This window comes from Calliphora vicina, chromosome 3, assembly GCF_958450345.1.
Source record: "Calliphora vicina chromosome 3, idCalVici1.1, whole genome shotgun sequence".
Classification (NCBI taxonomy): Eukaryota; Metazoa; Arthropoda; class Insecta; order Diptera; family Calliphoridae; genus Calliphora; species Calliphora vicina.
The window spans coordinates 63,060,375-63,081,978 of NC_088782.1; the positions used below are offsets into that span (position 1 = coordinate 63,060,375).

Here is a 21,604-nt window from a genome sequence, read left to right on the forward strand (position 1 = left end):
CATTAGATATCCATATTGTCTATATTAATGATTTAGTAATCCAGATATAGGTCAAAAATCGATGTTGTCCTGGCTTTTTCCTTATATCTCAGCCATTTGTGGACCGATTTTCTCGATAGCAGCCGAGCCGGAAGAATTCCGGAGATATTGATGTATCAATCGTGTATGTAATTTATTTGGGGGCTTCGGTAAGTTGATTGCAACAGGCAGACATACATGGCTTAATCGACTCCGCTATCTATAACGATCCAGAATTATATTGTGGAAATTACAAACTTATATATACATACCCTTCTTACGTAGGTGAAGGGTATAAAAACTAAAGGAATTAAGTGTTTTGGGCCAAAAACTATTAAATTATTATAAACTAAAGCATACGATTACGATTTTGATCTTGAAGATGAAGTTTTTTTGATTTTATATGTTTACAATTTTTGTTCTTTATGACAATGGCTACAACTTTGCCTCAATGAGTAAATCAAAATTCCGAACTGTTTGCCAGATATGAGCCTGAGAAAATGGGGGCTAATAAAAAAAATGCCTGACTTTGTGCAAAACTGGGAGACACGGGTCTTTTTTGTTGGTCACGTACTGATCGATTCCCATGAAAATTCAAAGGTTCATTTCATTATTGTCCACTGACACTAAATACTTACTTTTGAATGTAATAATTTAATAATAACTTTTCCGTATTTTCTTTTTCTTCATCATCCTCAAAACTTAAATCAAAATGCCAAATTGTTGAAAAAACCCATTCATAACTGCAAGTACATACAAGTCACAATGATTCGCACTAATTATCGACACCCCCTCCCTGCGAAGCAATTTGTATACAAATGTCTGTTCGTAATCGGCCTACAATACCCCAAGTAGACAATTAAACATTCAAAAAGCAAGAACCGCTTTAACATTTAATGAACGTAAAATTTCACTTAATTCCAATTTCTGGCACAGAATTAAACCCACACTCTATAAAATTAATGCGAAAATACTTGTACACACACAAATAAATGTATATTACGAGTATATATCTATATAGTTTTTAACAGAGGAGATAAAAGGTATTTACAGTGATATTGACAAATAAACGTACACGATACAATTTAAGACATTTTTCAAAGATTGTAATCAAGACCATGGAATTTTCTAATATAATATTTTATATATGTTTATAAATACTGTTAGATGTACATAATTAACGTTTCTATATAGAAGGAAGTTGTCTCAAATGTTCCCAAAATTATAAACATTAACAATATTTGTTAAATGCAATTTAAAGTCACAATTACTAGGATAATTCTATTTTTAATTTTATTTAAAATAAAAAGCGAGAAAAATAAGACCATGAAACTCAAATAAGAGCCCAGAAAAGTGCAAACATCGGTATTTCCAACACCTGTATATAAATTTATTCATAACTACCAGAAAAGTTATGAATCTGACAATAAAGGTTTTATATACACGCAGAGAAAAAATATAGTTGGGCATGGTTACTGTAACCATTTCAATAGTGTTACAAGTTTTTTAACTATATTATAGTCACAGTAACCATTTACATGATTGTGGTAACCATAATATGGTTAATTTATGATTCCCATGATTGTATCAACCATATATATGGTTACAGTAAACAAATATATGTTTGTGACAACCATTCATATGATGAAGGACTTATCATATTATGGTGCTCTCAGCTTAAGGCTTATCATAACCTGAGAACAACATATTATGATAAAATTATTCATCATAAATATGGTTGCCACAAACATATATTTGTTTACTGTAACCATATATATGGTTGATACAATCATGTGAATCATAAATTAACCATATTATGGTTACCACAATCATGTAAATGGTTACTGTGACTATAATATTGTTAAAAATCTTGTAACACTATTTAAATGGTTACAGTAACCATGCCCAATTATATTTTTTCTCTGCGTGTATTGTTACGTTTTTACCTTTAAAAAACGGGGGTTTATTTACTTTAAATATTGATTGCAAATAAAAAGCAGTTTAGTAGTTTAAAATTGTAACAACTCTTTATTTATTTAAAATGTACATCAACAATTTAAATAGTCACTCAGTGTTTTTATTCACGTTTATGAATTCGCAGAAATACACTTTATAATGCAGTTGATGTCTTTACTTAACGATGTTTCAAATTAGACTCATCCACGACAGCAACCGCTGCCACTATTTATACACACGCCATCTTTCATGAAACTTCTACAATGATCTTAGCATTTACTGTTTTGTTGCAATTTAATTCCGCATACGTTATTTGAAAATCACATACAAAAAGGACTGATTGACCAGACTTTTTATTTTTACCGTAATTTTCGGTCGGTATGACGACTTTAATTTCAATACGATAGCTTCAAAAATCCATCCGAAGGCAATCATGAATCAGAATTTGAGGATTAGACTGGCTAGTAGGGTATTCATTCGACTAATGATCGTTCGATTAATAGAATAATTTCTTACGAATAATTATTCTAATAATTTAAAAATGGCCATTTTCGAATAACGAATAATTCGAACAATTTTATGTAGAATAATCGAATAAAACGAATAAATGTTCATATATATTTAAATTTATTAAATTGCTTAAAATGCGTCATAATTTCAAATTTAAGTAAGTAATAATGACTCACAAAAATTGTATTGTTTCTGAAATTCGACAAATAACTAAAGACAAAGGGACTTTCGATCACTGTAGATGAGTGTTCCGATAGCTCCTTCTATAAATATATAAATATTACTGCAAGAAGTTACAATTCTAAACACAAATCTTTCAAAATTTTTAACTTAGGACTTGAACCAATGAAAATAAAAGGTACGGAATAAAATATTTGTTATTTAGCTGGCGAAATATTAGAAGAATCGCAATTAATAATCAAAATTTTAACTTAGATTAAAGTGGAGTTGAATGTGATGTAGAATGTGATTTTGAAAGGGTCGTCGAAAGTGACATTGAAGATAACATTTATAATGATTATATTGAAATAGATGAAGGCATTATCTTAAAATATATGTAAATAAGTGATGTTATTAACCGCGTACGTAAGTGTTGCAAAATATTTAATAAATCGAATGATAAACACAAATATTGCAAACTAAAGTTTTGTTGCGAGAAAATCATGGAGTTCGTCTTTTACATGATTTTGACCATCGTTGAACATCTTTGTCTAACATGGTAATAAACTGTTTGCGTATTTGTAAACGCGTCAATCATGCACTGCCTGACTTCAAATAAGCCACGTTCACTGGCAATGATATCAAACTTTGGACAGATTCCCTTTATTGTGTAATTCCCCCAAGACCACTTTATTAAGCAAAGATTCGCCAACGTTGATAGAGCTTAATATATAATACAATTTGTTATAAATAATTTAGAAATAGTGAATTAATGAATTAATGAACGACATAAAAAAGTTCTTAATATATTGTATTTGAATTCAGGATCATGTCCAACTAGCTCAAGTTTTTTAAAGAATAGCTCCAAAACGGAAACTAATGGGTTTGCTTGTCAATTGTTCGGGAGTTAATCTGATCAGAATATTTCTGTTGAAAATTTAATGATGGACTTTGTTTTCGAATGTTTTTTAACATTATCAATACTTGAATTGATAACTTTAATGTTATTTTTTGTTTTTCTTTAACAATAAAATATTAAAAAACCGACATCAAAATTTCATTCTTTACTTTTTTTAAAAAAATTAAATTATTCGAGTAATTCGATTAATTTTAAACGTATGATCGAATTATTCGAACAAGTTAATATCTCTTATTCGAATTATTCGTTTTATTCGAACAAGAGAAAAATCGAATAATTCGAATACCCTACTGGCTAGTGATGTGAAATGCTAACAGGAATTGTCTAGCCTACATCACATTATATTGTTTGGCCGACATAAAGATGATCCCTGGTTGTAATACGGAGTGCATTATTCTGGGCATTTCGTAAATCTCTCTACTGGCTGTCGTGGAGAAATAAGGTCCATACTGGAGTAGTATTATTGAGAATAAAACGATCTTATATATCGCTATTGTCATCTCCTATGATCTTGTTTTGGTTTCTGACTTTTTGGTTGATGTTGAAAACTATCTCAAAAACTTTCGGATTTTGCCGAAATGCTCAGTCAATTCCATACTTTCTTGGACAAAGAGGTAAAAATGATTATAGTCAATTTTAAAGTTAATAATATCAATTTACGTTATGGCAATAAGTAAGTAATGGTGAGCAGATAATGAATTGGATTGTGTGAATTTTAATGAAGCTGTAGATTTTCTGGACATAATAATTTACATCGGTTTTGATAAAGATATAGAAAATAGTTCACTACGATCCACCATTTATGACTGACCGAAAATGGAAAACAACTCTGAAGTATTTCCCGGAGCTTAAAGTTGATTTTGGAGTTTCTCGAACATAGACAGTAAAACATTTTCGCAATGGATGGTAAACTAATATTTTGCAGACGACAACTACACTTATTCATTCAATTATTGAACGAGGATGTCGGAAATTGGGACAATAAAGTGCGTCGGTTTGTAAAAACTATGTAGGAGATACTTCACTCCATATTCAACCAAAAATGTAATACATCTCTCATAGGATTTGGAATCCTATATTTATCTAGTATTTTGCAGATGACAACAATATTTATCTTATTCATTCAATTATAGAATCAGGATGTCGGAGATTGGGGCAATAAAGTATCTCGGTTTGTAAAAACAATCTTCGGCCACATAATCCCTGCCGAAGATTGGCCTTATGTGGCAAAACATGAAAGATTCGCTTGATAAGGATTTTGTGAAAGTCTCTTAATGGGGTCGTCCAAATAAAGTTGATCTCTACGTTCGCAAGACTCAATGTTTTGTATGTTGACACACAAGTGCACGAATGATCAATTAGGTTGTGTTTTACTATCGATACAACAATTGGATATGTTCTTCTGAAATTAGGAATGTTGTTTCTGATACCCGCAGATTTTCATTAAGTATTCATTCCTTCGTGATCGATTGGCAAGTGAACCGCACAACATACAACAAAAAGGAAAATTCTTTCTTTTACCAATACGTATGTGGAATAAACATTCTGCAGAAGTCTTCTCTCTCTTTCAACGTAGTAATGTTCATATCGAATATATATAAATATCTTTACTCCTTCCATAACCTCTTTTCCTAGTCCCAACACAATGCATCCAAGAAAAAATATAAATGTGTGTTTTGTTTCGTTATTATTTAGATATTGCAATGGAATGTGTTCAGCTAAAATTATGGAACTTGTTCCCCAATAGCAGGAATATATTTACTGAGGAGGCTTACAGAAAAAATTAAAAATTAAAGAATGGGCAACAACCAAAAGTTAGGTTACATGAATTGCTGACAATTAGCGAGTATACTAGGCTAAACTAACATGAAATAATAACTGTATGTATAATTTTGCTAACAACTGTAAATAACTATTAACTATAAGTATGTATTTGCAAGTCGTTAAATAAAATGAAAGGACAATTGTCTGTATGTAAGTCTTTTCGTTCATTCATTTATTTGTCTGTCTGTTAATGTCTGTAAATATGGATTTTTGTTGCTTGTTATTTTACAGAGAATAAACAACAAAAAAAAATCATTCACAAATGCGTATCACAAATGCAAGTAAATGTCCTTTTATGGCTCTTAATTAAGGCAATGATGGGGTGTTTTAATACGTTTACCAAAATGTTTAATGACTGAGAGTATAAACGAGTAACTGTAGTACAATATGTAGACAGTTAACAAAATGGTGGTAGCTGTTTCAAGGGGGAGTGGAGTGGGAGTGCTGAGGTTGAGGGAGGGAGGAAGGAAGAAATGAACAAAAACATAATGACGAGCAGTGCTGAGTTGCTTACCAGACTGAATCAGTTTTTTTGTATTTGAATTTTGTGTGAGCATGATACGGGAACTCCAACTGGTATTGTTGTTGAAGGAACGAGTTGTTTGTACATAAAAACAATGATTCTGATGAAGACGATGATGATGAAAATGGTGATGAAGATTGTGAATGATACTGTTTAACATTTAAACAAGCTGAGTACAATTTGTAAGTTATTTTTAAATGAATTTTCTGTGTGTGTCTTTCTTGTTTTTTTTTATTATTTTTAATTCTACTCAGTGGCTCATTTTCTGTTTAAAGCAGAGTTAAATGTGTGCTTTTCTACTCTTTCATGGTTATAATCAGAATTGTTTTTCTACTGTCTTGTTTACTTGTACAAATGAAATGATTCTCATTGTTTTAATGCTTTTTCTTTGTCTTTTTTTCAATTTCAAGTGCCATGGGACAATAGTGTAGTAATGAAAGAGAATACCGGGTACTTAAAGTTTTCATAGGTCCTTCAAAATTATAAAAAATTCCATCCTAATCTGGTCGAATTTGAGATTATTGTTGTTTCCTGTAACAACCAACTTGTTCAACGACAGATCCGATAGTGACATATTTTTAAGACTGTCCAGATCATGAAACAGGCCTGTTCCAAGATATCTTCGTGTCAGATCCTGTATTGCGGGTCAGTCACATATAAAGTGTAGTACCAATTCCTCTTCTTCGGCCAAGGAACTATTGTAATTTTTGCACATTAAGTATATCTATAAGAAATCTAAACGAATTGCTATCAAGAACCTAGACAATCCTGGCCCCTTCTCGTAAAGGATAGTTTTGGATATTTTTCAAGTAATCGTAGACCTGAGTCTCTTTCTATACTCCTTCAAAAATCATATTGGGTACAACAACCAAATCGATATGAAGTTGGGCCAGGAAATAAATGGAATTAAGATGACATTTCAGCATTATTACTTTGAAGTTATGAGGCATGATTGATGAAAATCTATCCACGTAGTTATCAGTGGACGGTATCTGGAAATTTAATAATTGAACTTGTATCGATGATGTGAAAATCCGAGAGAAACAAAGAGGTTAAGTTCATTAGAGAAAATTTACGTTTTTTCAGTACAGATCCCAGTCATCTTTAAAGACATATTAAGGTTTTTTATCACACCGTACCTACTTTTGGTGCCATCCGCCTAACTCTTTAAATATTAGGGCCTACTTTGCAGTTATTCATTTTATGTAGATATCAGAGAGGTTGTTTAGCATAGTGTTCAGATTGGCCTGATGACGGCAGTTACTGCAAGACAGCTTAGTCTCGTAGTGTCCACCTCTTTCCACCAGATAAAACGCCATAAATAAAATTTGAGATCCTATTTCTTCATTAAAGTATTCTCTCATTCTCCTGAATGTCAAATTCCAGAATGATGCCAGTAAAAACTGCAAATCAGATTGACCCCAAACTGTTTTCCTTGACCCATGAAGATAGTAGTACACCAAAGACTGATGTCATGCGATCACTTATCGTTGGAAGAAGCTTTCCTTTAGTAAGGAAATTTGGTATTCACCGAGATCACTTATCCTTGAAAGACACTTTCCTTTAATAAGGAGTATAACTTCATCGGCGACTTTCTAATGAGCCCAAAAATTATTTTATTCAAAAGAAGGTTCAACAAAAATGGAGATATAAGGACTGAGATCGAAAATTTTTTAACATACATACATATATGTTAATAAAAATAAAACCACTAAACTTACAGTTTTGAATCTTTTTTTATTTGATTGAAATTATTGTTACAATTTACAAAAAAAACCCTTCCATTATGGTTTTTATAGTGCTTTATGTCACTTTGTTCGAACTGGTTATCCATCTCCGTTTAAAATCTACCACACTTTTGGACACCTTTTTTGTACTCTTCAATTATCTTTTAGGAAGAGCAAAATATCTCTTCACTGGCCTCAGCTCCAGGCAGTTTGGAGGAATTGCCTCTCTTGGTACAAATACCACATTATTGTTCTTGTACCACTCAAGACCTTTCTTACCATAGTGACAGATGCCAAATCAGGCCAAAAATAAGTGGACACATTAAGAAGTCTTATTATGGAAGCATCCTCTTTTGTAAATGTTCCTTGATGTAAATTTCGGTATTTATAGAGCCCTTTGTAACAAATGTTTGGCTTTTTTGCCGCAACTGCATATTGCTTGCCATACCAAGAACTTTTTGGGAAATTTTGTCAGCTTTTGAATTTTGTATATATATGAAACTTATTTGGAGCGCAATTTGTGGAGATACATTTATAAACAAGTAAGAAAGTATGGTCGGTCAAGCCCGACCATATAATACCCTATACTAAGTAAAAGAGCAAAAAAAAATTTTTCTTTTAAAATTTCAATAATTTATATTTTTGAGTGATTTTCGGAAGTGGGGTTATATGGGGGCTATGACCAATTATGGACCGATCACCATGAAATTAGATCGTGTGATTTATGTCTATATTAAAGTTAACTATGTTGAATTTTGTGTGTTTACCAACATTTTTAAGCGATTTATGCACGTTAAAGTGATTTTCGGAAGCGGGTCTATATGGGAGCTATGACTAATTATGGACCGATCTTAACAAAATTTGGTGACATGAATTTTGTGTATATAAAACTTATTTGGAGCGGAATTTGTGGTGATACATATATAAATTAAACATTTATGACCGATAAAGTCCAATTTCGGGAGGACATTTGTATGGGGGCTAGGTGAAATAGTGGACCGATTTCAGCCAGTTTCAATAGGCTTGGTCCATGGGCCGAAAAAATAATATGTACCAAATTTGATCGAAATATCTTCAAAATTGCGACCTGTACTCTGCGCACAAGGTTTACATGGACAGCCAGCCAGCCAGCCGACCAGACGGACGGACGGACATCGTTTAATCGACTCAGAAAGTGATTCTAAGTCGATCGGTATACTTTAAGGTGGGTGTTACAAACATCTGCACAAACGCATAATACCCTCCCCACTATGGTGGTGCAGGGTATTATGCCAGAAAAAAAAATTTACCCAAAAGCTGCGAAAAATTTTCCATACGTACATTTCGTCATCCATTATGCAGCAGGTATATTTTTTGTATAAAATTTGACTTCAATTTCCGTGCTCTGTCTTTGGCCTCTAAATTGTTAGCAGAGTTCCTGTCAGGAACTTTTTGAGCCTTGCATGCTTTTAAACCTGCATTGCCTTTAACTTTTCGTAACAAATGGTCCGAGTACTGACCTAACAACCTAAGGTGTTGAGAATTTTTGAAAATGCTTTCTATTTTTTTTGGCTATAGAAACATCATGTGGACCATTCCTTTTACCTGAACCAGGTTTTCTATCAACGGACAAGTTCTCCCGGTACTGTTTAATAACATTGGCAACAGGTTGATAGCAGACCTTTGATTGTTTGGCCAACTTTTTGTAGGACCAAGTTGGGTTTTGTTGAAAATATTTAAAAATTTTAGTACGTACTTTTTTCTGTTCACTTATTTTAATCAGATTAACAATAAATGAACATGCTTTACAAAGGTAATTTGATCAAAACAAAAATCAAATATTACTTGGGTTAAAAGTTTTAATTAAAAACGTGAGTTAAGAATTTTAGGATCTCAGGCCTTATCTCCTGTTTAGGGCGTGCATCTAGTTGCTAAAATTATGATCAATGATCCTTCTTTTCAGCATACTTTTTTAATAATGAATGGTAACAATACATACAACATTAACCTAACAAAAAGAATATCAAAAGTAACCATTTATATTTCTAAAAAACCGATTTAATCCTGCACCCTGTTTGACTCTTCCATGTACATAAGTATAAAACTTGAAGTAAATAAGAGTATTTTAATTTCTTTTTTTATTTATTTATTTTGTTTATCGTTGTTGTTGCCATTGAGTAATTGGATCGCATCAAAAGTATATTTTATTGTAGCAAATGCTCATTTGGAATATAAATGCGTTGAAAATGTTTTGTAATTTTCCTCAAAATGTCGAAGATTGAAATTGATTACTCCCTTATGTATTCTCCTCCACTTGGCTACGAATGCTGATGCTGTTGTTGCTGCTGCTAAGTACTGTTGCTGCTTCGTTTGGCTGGTTGTTCATTTGCCAGGATGAATACCAACGAAGTTGCAAATATGGGTGGCAATGTTGTTGTTGATGGTGCTGGGCAAAGTGGCATGAAATTACGTAAAGCACAAAATAAAAAGGGAATAAAGTTAAACGGGTTGTTGATGTGTGTAATTAAAATTTACTAATTGGATCATTTGTGAGTGGTTTGTATATAAAATATGGAGGAAATTAAATTTGCAGAAGATGGGCAAAGATGAAATGCTAAGGCGTATGGCAGGGAACAGAATGTGAGGATAATAGTTTGTGAAAATAATATATATTTGTGAGTAGGTTTTGGTTAGTTAATGGTGGTAGTTGCAGCTATGCAAGACACACTTGTGAAACGATTGGTCCTATGTAGAACAAAAGCAGGTGATTCCAACAACGGCTCTGTTATAGAACTCACTAGAGATTGATCCATATCCAGATTCAATTTAAAATTGTATTGTTTTCTAGCAATAATTTCCATTGGACCATCTTAGATAGATAAACTCCTTAATTCTTTTTGATATCGCCGCCAAGGTAATACGAATGTCCACATATATATTGATTCCTATGGTTCCAAAGTGAAACAACAGGCCACAAAAGGTCGACATTAGTAATATTTATGTTCAAGGACTATGGGGGCTGCCCTGTTTAAAATTTTTAAACACGAGCCATTTTTTTTTTCTTTTTTCGATTTTCCGATTTCAAAGATTTTTATATTTTTGGAAAGCGCGAGGCTAGGTCGCACTGTGGTTCCAAATCAATATCTAGATGTACAAAATTATTTGGCGCTCTTTTTATAAAGAATTTGTGTCTTCGATTCCAAAAAAATGTTTAAAAGATCAATATAAACTTTTTTCAAGTTACAGTAGGGTCTAAATAAAAATCATTAATAAAAAAAATTAAAAAAATACGTTTTCATGTGTTTCTGCAACTAAATTTTTAAAAAGATCTGTATTTACTATATTTCTAGTTACATTAGGGTCTAGATATATAAAAATCAATAATAAAAAAAAAATATATTTCTAAAAATATTTCCGTAAAAATTAAAAAAAAAGTATTTCGGCGGGTGCTGGCGGCTACAATTTTTTTACAAAGACATTCCCCAGAAGTTTCTTTAAATGATGTATGTATATAGTCATTGGACGGGCTTCGACGGTCTTTTTTTTTTGCCAAGCTATATAATATTCATAGAAAAAAAAAATATCGGTATATTTGAGACCCAAGTTTAAAGGACTATAACAGGAAAATGCAGAGGCCCATAAATATAAGATGTACACTTAATAAAAGCCTATAGCAATGTTTATCTATGTTTTGAAGTATGAATTTCTATATGGTAAAACAATAGTTACAAAAAATATTAAAAAAAATTAACGAAAATGATTCAAAATTTGTTGAACTCTGGCGCTTCTGTCGAGAAAACGAAATGTCCAATTGAAAAACCCATCTGTATTAGAGGAGAGCAGATTGTCAGCTTCCGATTCTATAGATACCGATTTTTATAATTTTGTCCACCTAGATTTTGATTTGGAACCACAGTGGGTCGTGCGTTTGTTACTTATCTCTTATAATTTCCAAGTTATAGGCATTTCAAAATTGAAATTTTGAAATTTTGCAATACCTTGGATCGACTTGAACTATATTACCAATAATACACAAAAGATGCCAGAGCAATATCAATTATGGAACCAAAAATAAACGATTTTCAATTAAAAAATTCAAAAGATAGTAGATTCTTGCTGTTTTTTGGCCGAAAAGGTGACTTAATACTTTTTTTTATAAAAAAAAACTTTCTTTAAGAACATATAACAATTTTATAATTTTCTGTAAGTTATCTTTTCGGAGAATATTTAGGTATAAAAAACGACCTTCGGAATTAGAGCTATTTTTGTTTTATCAAAATTTCAACTTTGGGCCAAAATCTCTCTAGGGATCGGAAAACGGAAAGTAGCTTTGAAACCTTATTTATCCCCAAATTATTTCCCAGCCCCGAAGGAAATCTTTACCCTATAGCCAAAATTTTAAAAATACCATTTTTGGGATATTCGCTCCAATTTTTAGAAATTGAGGGATTCCCTTTGACATCTTGACAAGTTTTCTTACACTTTGTTATTTAGAATGACAAATTTAAAAATCGTTGAAAATTTAATTGAGTTTTGTTAATAAATAAAGATTTTATTACATATTTATTGCGTTTCTAAAACTGAAATTTGTCAAAATTTTAATAGGATTGCAAATATTTGGATCAATTTGATCCACATTTATTCCGAACTGTTTTTTTTTGTTTAGATAAGTTAATTTTAATTAGATTCGAATATGTGCAGTAGGGAGGCCCTTAATAAACGAAAGTTGGATTTTGGCCATTCTCACCCTCCAGTTTGGTGAACATTAGTAAAAAAATCATCCTGAAAAAATTTTAGGTAAATCGGTTGGGGTTAAGACGTGCCGCAAGCCCTCTGAAGTTTTGAGATGCATTTACAAGGGGAAAAAATGATTTTTTTTCAGTTTTTGTAAAAATTTTGCCATTCAACTTATTCAATATTTGGAATTTCTCTTGGAAGGATTTCGAAATGTTCGAAATGTTGTATATTTTAGGGCCGATTTTGATGAAATTTAACAAAAATATAACACAAAGCCTAGTATTTACATAAACAGCAGCAAAATTAAAATTAACCCTATAACCACTTGGTGTTAAAATGACCCCAAACTTCTAAAACCATAAAAAAATATGAATTTAAAAGTTTGGGGTCATTTTAACCCCAAGTGCCATTAAACGTTAATTTCCATTCTTGTGCTGGTATTATAAACCCTAGAGATTATGTTATATTTTTGTTAAATTTCATCCAAATCGACCCAAAAATATACAACATTTCGAAATCTTTCCAAGAGAAATTCAAAATATTGAATAATTTGACCTTTGACTTCCACGATTTAAGGGTTAAAGTTTTCCGATTTTAGTAAAAGTTTCAGAGTATATTTAGAATTATCTGGATTATAATATTCTCAATAGGTTTTACTTAAAATTTATAAGAGTAAGGAAATAGAGCTCATTGGCCTAAAAATTACCAAATAATTGGTTTTTCTCGAAAATTTCAAAATTTAAATCGCAGGTACGGAAAAACTATAAGAGATATTTTCATAATATTTTCACATTTTTATTCCCTATTATATTCTTCATAAATCCCAATGAGATGATCAAAAAATTCTGAAATTTGTTTAACAAAATTTTTAAAAATTTGAAAATGGAGTTTTGAAACTGCCGTTTAAAAAAATTTATTTCTTTGTTCATACCTAAGAATAGGTTAACGGTATTCTACGAAGACAAAAACTCATATACAAGTATATATGGACATATTTTAAGTAAAAATGAGCTTTTATTTTAATATTTATCAAAATATATTAATTTTGTTCCTACCTTTCTTGTTCTAGTTGCCTGAGACACGTTAATGGCCTGGCGAATTTTTAATAACTTTAACATTTTTCTACTAATTTCTGTTTTTTATGTCTCATTAGAACGACAATTACGAACACATTTTGAATCTTTCAAACTAAATTGCAAAAGTAATTCTTTAATGGCAAAATTTTTACAAAAACTGAAAAAAAATCATTTTTTCCCCTTGTAAATGCATCTCAAAACTTCATTTTTTACTAATGTTCACCAAACTGGAGGGTGAGAATGGCCAAAATCCAACTTTTGTTTATTAAGGGCCACCCTAATGTGCAGCTTTAAAACACCTTAATTCAAAAATATTGCACTTTTTCATATTTGAATGAGACTAAGTCAGAACCATTGATTTGTTGAATAAAATATTAAGAAAAATTTTAAAAATTTTTTAGTATGAAAAAGTGCAATATTCTTGAAGGACGGAGTAGATACACTAAGACGAGATAGAACCACATTCGAAGGTTTAGGAGGTAAAAACGGTTAAATTCGGTAACTATATATCTTCTAAATTAATATGATACAAACAAAATTAAAAAAATACATCATTATCTTTAAAAAAAATTAGCAGAGAGGTGTTTGGTTTTTTTTTTAAATTCTAACCTTTTAGGGGAGAAAACGGGTACTTTGTATGTTTTAAACTAATAAACATGTAAATAAATATAAAATCGTAGTCTATACTTTAAAAAAAACAAATATAAGTTTGATACTTTTTGAAAATGCAATTGTTTACAAATTTTATTTATTTTTGGGACTTTTTCAATAAAATATTTTTTCTATAAATTGACATACACAAATAAATATTTTATTAAGACCTCCAACCATAGGGTAACATAGAGACGAGACGTAATTGTCAAAAACCTAAGTCTGTTGTCAAAAACCTATCTCTGGCAACAACAAAATACATGCTAGTCAATGTATTTTGTTTTTGTATCAGACATATGATTTGTTGTATTTTTGTTTGACAAATCGGAGTGTCTCGTCTCTATGTATAATTTTCTATACCTCCAACTACTATACTAAAATTTATTTAAATGGAGACACAAAAGTACCAAACACTTTTATTCGAAATTATCAAGTTAATTTTGATAAAATTTTGTACATTGGTTCCTGCAGTTATACAAAAATGAACTAACAGGTTGCTATTTGGAACTCGAAATAGGGAAAATAAACTCAATTTCTTTCTGATCACTCATATTTTATAATAAAAATCGATTAGTATAATAAAGTCAAATATTTTAAATCGGTAATAACTTTGTTAATACTGTGATTTTATGGAAAATATGCTTAATCTGTCATCACTCATATTTTATAAAAAAAAATCGTTTTTAAGTATCAAAAGTAAAATTTCTTTTAGACAAAGCCGGATAAACAGTTTGGTACTTTTGTGACATAACTGTATCAGCAAATTGGAATATTTTGAAACTTGATGGGAGTCAAAGAGTGAAAAGGGAAATTGGTACTATTTCTCATAAAGGTACTTTTTTAATATTATAAATTATTAAACATTACGACATAAAAGTTAGCTGATGTTCATCAGAGTGGATTTAGAATTAAACGTAGGAATAACTAATGGTACTTTTTCGTTCTTCTAATGGTACTTTTCGATTTTTTTATAATAATGTAGCTAGAAACATGAAATATAGAATACAAATTGGGTAATTATTAGTACTTTTTCTTTATTCTTCTTTACAGTATAAAAAGGAAGATTAGGCAAATATTTTTTCACTTCCAATTTCAAAATGGTATATCCTTAAACCGGGTTTGCTAGTATACCATATACAAAGGTATAATCGAAAAAAGAAAAAATTTAAAATTTCTGAAACATACTTTAGGTCTCCATTATTTCTGATATAAGCATACAAATCTTGAAATTTTAAAGGAAAACGGGTTTTGCTAATATACTCGGTGTAGGATATTATATGGTCGCCCTTGGATGACTATACTTTCTTACTTATAATACCCTTCACCTTCGTGAGAAGGGTATATATAAGTTTGTCATTTCGTTTGTAATTTCTACACTTTTCATTTCCGACCATATAAAGTATATATATTTTGGATCCTTATAGATGGCAGAGTCGATTAAGCCATGTCCGTATGTCTGTCTTTCCGAAGCCTCCAAATAACTTACATACACGCTTCATACATCAATATCGCCAGAATTCTTCCGGCTCGGTTGTTATTTAAAATTCAAAAAACTAGGACAACCTCGATTTTTGACCTATTTTTTTTACCAATATCTGGATTATTAAGTCATTAATATAGAAAATATGGATATCTAATGATAGATATTTCAAAGTCTTACGTATATAAGACCATAGTAAGTTGGACCTACAATGGGTCAAAATCGTAAAAAATATATTTTAACCCGATTTTTTTTTCACCAAAAGTTTTTTTCGCTAAATATAAAAAAAAACAAGTAAGAAAGTATGGTCGGTCAAGCCCGACCATATAATACCCTACACTAAGAAAAAGAGCAAAAAAAATGTTCTTTTAGAATTGGGGTTATATGGGGGCTATGACCAATTATAGACCGATCACCATGAAATTAGGTCGTGTGATTTATGTCTATATTAAAGTTAACTATGTTGAATTTTGTGTGTTTACCAACATTTTTAAGCGATTTATGCACGTTAAAGTGATTTTCGGAAGCGGGTCTATATGGGAGCTATGACTAATTATGGACCGATCATAACAAAATTTGGTGACATGAATTTTGTGTATATAAAACTTATTTGGAGCGGAATTTGTGGAGATACATATATAAATTAAACATTTATGACCGATAAAGTCCAATTTCGGGAGGATATTTGTATGGGGGCTAGGTGAAATAGTGGACCGATTTCAGCCAGTTTCAATAGGCTTGGTCCTTGAGCCGAAAAAATAACATGTAGCAAATTTGATCGAAATATCTTCAAAATTGCGACCTGTACTCTGCGCACAAGGTTTACATGGACAGCCAGCCAGCCGACCAGACGGACGGACGGACTTCGTTTAATCGACTCAGAAAGTGATTCTAAGTCGATCGGTATACTTTAAGGTTGTGTTAGACTAATATTTTTGGGCGTTATAAACATCTGCACAAACGCATAATACCCTCCCCACTATGGTGGTGTAGGGTATAAAAAATTAAAAAACAAAAAAAAAAATTTTAAATTTAAAAAAACAATTCGAAAAAAATTTTTTTCCAAAAAAATGAAAAAACAACTGGAAAAAAATAAATTTTGTTTACCTAAAAATATTTAAAATTTTTATTTTGAAGTATAATTTGGTTAACACATTGACTGCCAAGGCACTTTCAGCAAATAAGATGCTGGGGGCCACAGGATTTTCTTTGGAATTTTTTATGGGATACTGAGTTAGAAAAAATACTCAGTACAAGTTCTGAAAGTGATGAAGAATGTGAAGATTACAGTTTTGATGAGAAACTTCCAGACAACATCGAACAAATTCTTAAAATCTAGCACTATTGTCTGACATGGCTAGAGAGAATAAAAGTCGTGTCGGACATATGTGTCCGACGTTGCGTAAACCGCATAGTGCAGTGTCACACATATGTGTCCGACGTGGCAGTCAATGTGTTAAGGGTATATAAGATGCGGCACAGCCGAATATAGCTCTCTTACTTGTTATTTTAAATTTTTATTTTAAACTCTTTATAGTCTAGATATTCATATTATTAGTTATATCTGAGATGTAATGCAACTAGGGTATTCATTCGACTAATGATCGTTCGATTAATCGAATAATTTCTTACGAATAATTATTCGAACAATTTAAAAATGCCCATTTTCGAATAACGAATAATTCGAATAATTTTATGTAGAATAATCGAATAAAACGAATAAACGTTCAAATATATTTAAATTCATAAAATTGCTTAAAATTTTTCATAATTCCAAATTTAAATAAGTAATAATGACTCACAAAAATTGTATTGTTTCTGAAATATTAAATGAAAATAAAAGGTACGGAATAAAATATTTGTTATTTAGCTGGCGAAATATTAAAATAATCGCAATTAATAATCAAAATATTAACTTAGATTAAAGTGGAGTTGAATGTGATGGAGAATGTGATTTTGATATTGAGTGAGTGATATTGAGGATGACATTTATAATGATTACATTGAAATATATGAAGGCCATGATCTTAAAATATATGTATATAAGTGATGTTATTAACCACGTAAGTGTTGCAAAATATTTAATAAATCGAATCATAAACATAAATATTGCAAATTAACGCTTTGTTGCAAGAAAAGCATGGAGTTCGTCTTATGTGATCATCGTTGAAGATCTTTGTCTAATATGGTAAAAAACAATGATATCAAACTTTGGACAGATTCCCTTTATTGTGTAATTCACCAAGACCACTTTATTAAGCAAAGATTCGGCAACGTTGATAGAGCTTGATGTATAATACAATTTGTTATAAATAATTTAGAAATAGTGAATAATTAATTTACTAAAGAAGGTTTTAAATTTAGTAGCTAAATTTAAAACCCGAATTAATGAACGACATAAAAGAGTTCTTAATACGTTTATATTGTATTTGAGTTCAGGATCATGTCCAACTAAAGGTTTTGCTAGTCAATTGTTTTGTAGATTGTTCGGGAGTTAATCTGATCAGAATATCTCTGATGAAAATTTAATGATGGACTTTGTTTTCGAATGTTTTTTAAAATTATCAATACTTGAATTGTCAACTTTAACGTTATTTTTTGTTTTTCTTTAACAATAAAATATTAAAAAACCGACATCAAAACATCATTCTTTACTTTTTTAAAAAAAATTGAAATTATTCGAATAATTCGATTAATTTTAAACGTGTAATCGAATTATTCGAACAAGTTAAAATCTCTCATTCGAATTATTCGTTTTATTCGAACAAGAGAAAAATCGAATAATTCGATTACCCTAAATGCAACCCACATATGGTAATTCTACTTACCACTCACGAAGAAAGGTATAAAAAGTGTTTAGTCATATCAGTACATATTTAAATAGTTCTATAAAACTAACACATATTTGTGGTTAAAATAATATAAAAATAATCTTAACAATGTATCCATCAATAGTAATATGAATCATGCGGATAGTTATTTTACTATTTACAAGCCAGCCCGAATAAATAATACCACACAACAGTTACAAGTGTACTAAATAAAGTTTATTGAATGAAGAAGTACAAAAACTTGTACTTGTATGCTAGAAAAAATTTGTTCGGACATTTGTGCAATTTTGGTTCGATCTTTAAATGAAATGGTGATAGAATTTATATCACAATAAGACCTAAAAATTCAAGCACTTGAATATTTTGTTGGAATTTGCCTTGAATGCAAGCACAATTATGTTTTAAACTTGAATAATATGAACAAAATTAAATATTTTTCAAACAAAAAACATCTGGCTTGAATTTTGCAGAATGTTACTTATTAATATAAAGTGTAATACAACTATAATTCAATTGCAAGGCTGGAATTATGCTTCTTTTCAACTTGAATTCCAGTTAAAATGCTCTTTGGTTTTATTTTATAAAATATATTTTTGTTGAATTTTATTTCGCCATCAACATTTTGTATAATATTTTGATGGCTAATGGACCTTATAAGGGAGCTATGATCAGTTATGAAACTTTAATATATATTAGAGTTGCAAACATTAAAACAAATACTTAATACTATTAAACCCATCTAAGCTAAAGTAGGGTAAAATAACTTGTATATAAAAGATATAAAAACCAACTAGAAGTTAAAATATTCAAACAGTATTCCAATAAACTTTAAAGCGTTGCGAGTTATACGATCTTGACAAAAAATATGAAACTGTATCTATTACTTCTTATGGTTGGATATATTTCTGCTACACCACTACCAGTAAGTTTAAATCTTTATGGGTTCCATTTATTATATTTTAAATATTAATTTAAATCTTTTCAGGAACCATGCTTCATAAACTCTGCTGATATTACATTACACACTAGAGTAAGTTTAAAACTTTATGTGTTTTATATATAATTATTTAATTACTTAATATCATTGCAGCCATCATGTCTTGTAAACTCTGGTCGCATTAAATACGTCTGAACCAAATAAAAAAAGCTTTTTTCGTAAATTACGACTTCAAAAGGGTCTAAAAATGCATTAATCTTTTTATACTCTGTACGTACACTAATATTTTATATAAGGAAAATAGCTGGAAGTTAAATAAAATAATGTATTCAGTGGGTAATTTTTTGTATTTTTAATTTTAAAACTAGTGTCACTAGTATAGGGAAATCCTTTCCATATTTGTTGCGTAGCATATATGATCGATAAATGGGTGTTGGATGATACGAAATTCGAATGATCTGGGCAGAATTAAGTTTACATTTTGAAGACGGCTCCAAAGACCTTCTATCTGAAAGTAGGACATCTGTAAAGTATCTTCAGATTTGATAAGCATTGAATTTTGTTCTATTTTTATACCCTTCACCTTCGTGAAGGTCATTCCGTTTGTAATTTCCACATTAAAATTTTCCGATCCTATAAAGTATATATATTCTGGATCCTTATAAATAGCGGAGTCGATTAAGCCATGTCCGTCTGTCTGTTGAAATCAACTTTCCGAAGCCCCTAAATAACTTACATACACCAATATCTCCGGAATTCTTCCGGCTCGGTTGCTATTTAAAATCGAGAAAATGGGTCCACAATTGGCTGAGATATAAGGAAAAAAACAGGACAACCACGATTTTTTACCTATTTTGGACGTATATCTGGATTACTAAGTCATTAAAATAGACAATATGGATATCTAATGATAGATATTTCAAAGACCTTTGCAACCACGCACAGTGCTTTGTTCAATGGACAGAAATCAAAAACAAGATCATGTCTTTGATGTTAATGAAATTTATATTTTTCAATAGACAACTAAATAACTCATTCGTGTAAAAAAGACTTTTTTTAAAATATCTCTTTTTGTCGTCACTAGAGGTCGCTAAAGTTAGTACATTTTCAACATAAATTTTATGGAGAAAAATATATTTTTTTTAAGGTTAACTAAAATCATTGTTAAAAGTTAGTTTTAAAAGATATAAACTCGCGATTGGCTGAAAATGAAAGAATATGAATGTGGAATTATGGAAAATTACTGCTTTTGTCAAAAAAGGTTTAACAGTTTAATCTGCGCAATTTTTAATAATTAACATTTTTTTTATTGTAAGCCTGAAATTCTAAAACTTTGTTGGAATATTAGTAAAATACGTGTTAATCTATTTTGATTATGTTTTACTATAGAATAGCCATAAGTATTATCTATAAGAAAATATAATCATTAGTTGTCCTTTCGTATGAAAACTATTAAAATTTTGTTTTTGTTTAAATGTATAAATTACCATTTCGTAAATTTTCAATTTGATTGTTTGGGGAAAGAACTCCAGATTTTTGGTTTTTTATAAAATAGTAGCGTTTTTTTTTTTAAATAACTAAGAAATATTGCGTTATTTAACAAAATTAGTTTAATGGCATAAAGTGTATTAATAGGTCTTTATTTGGTTCTTGATGTTGTATGTTTTTTTTGCTGAAATCAAAAAAAATTCCAAAGTTTGATTTAAATTTGAAAAAAAAACATGTTAATTAATTTTAATTTTTCTTTAATTTTATCTAATGCCTATCTCTTATTTATTATAATGTGAAATCATTATTTGTCCGTTTTGACTAGAACTTTAAAAAAAAAATTGTTTTTGATGGCACCCATAAATAATACATTTTTACCGTAAATGTAAGTAACTCAATAATTGAATATAACCTACATATCCTCAGATTGAGATATTAATATGAGCTTCTGCTGATATTAGGAACACTTAAAGTATAATCCAACATCCAGATTCTAATATTACAGCTGAACCATAAGGCTATCAACATTTGAAAATGTCCGTCCATCCGGCCTTCCGAATTTAGAAACTATATACAATATTTCAGTATTTTTTTTAAAAAAGGATATATGGCAGTTATGTAAATCCTTGCTAGAATTGAAATGTTAATAACTAAATTAATCTGATATTATAAGAGAACAATAATTTCTGAAAATTAATAATTTTATACAGGTTTATAGGTTTTTTAAGAAAAAGGATGTATGGCAGCCACCCGAATCCGTGCTGCGATTGTAATAAAAATTTTCACAAA

The 21,604-nt window shown here is 30.2% G+C and overlaps 1 long non-coding RNA gene across 1 annotated transcript; it reads left to right on the forward strand.

Annotated features, from left to right (window-relative positions):
* Positions 1–19,194: 19,194 nt before the first annotated feature.
* LOC135953194 (uncharacterized) lies at positions 19,195–19,667 on the forward strand. Its single transcript, XR_010576198.1, has 3 exons — positions 19,195–19,312; positions 19,376–19,420; positions 19,481–19,667. It is a non-coding gene; the product is annotated as an uncharacterized LOC135953194 (long non-coding RNA).
* The last annotated feature ends 1,937 nt before the right edge of the window (positions 19,668–21,604 follow it).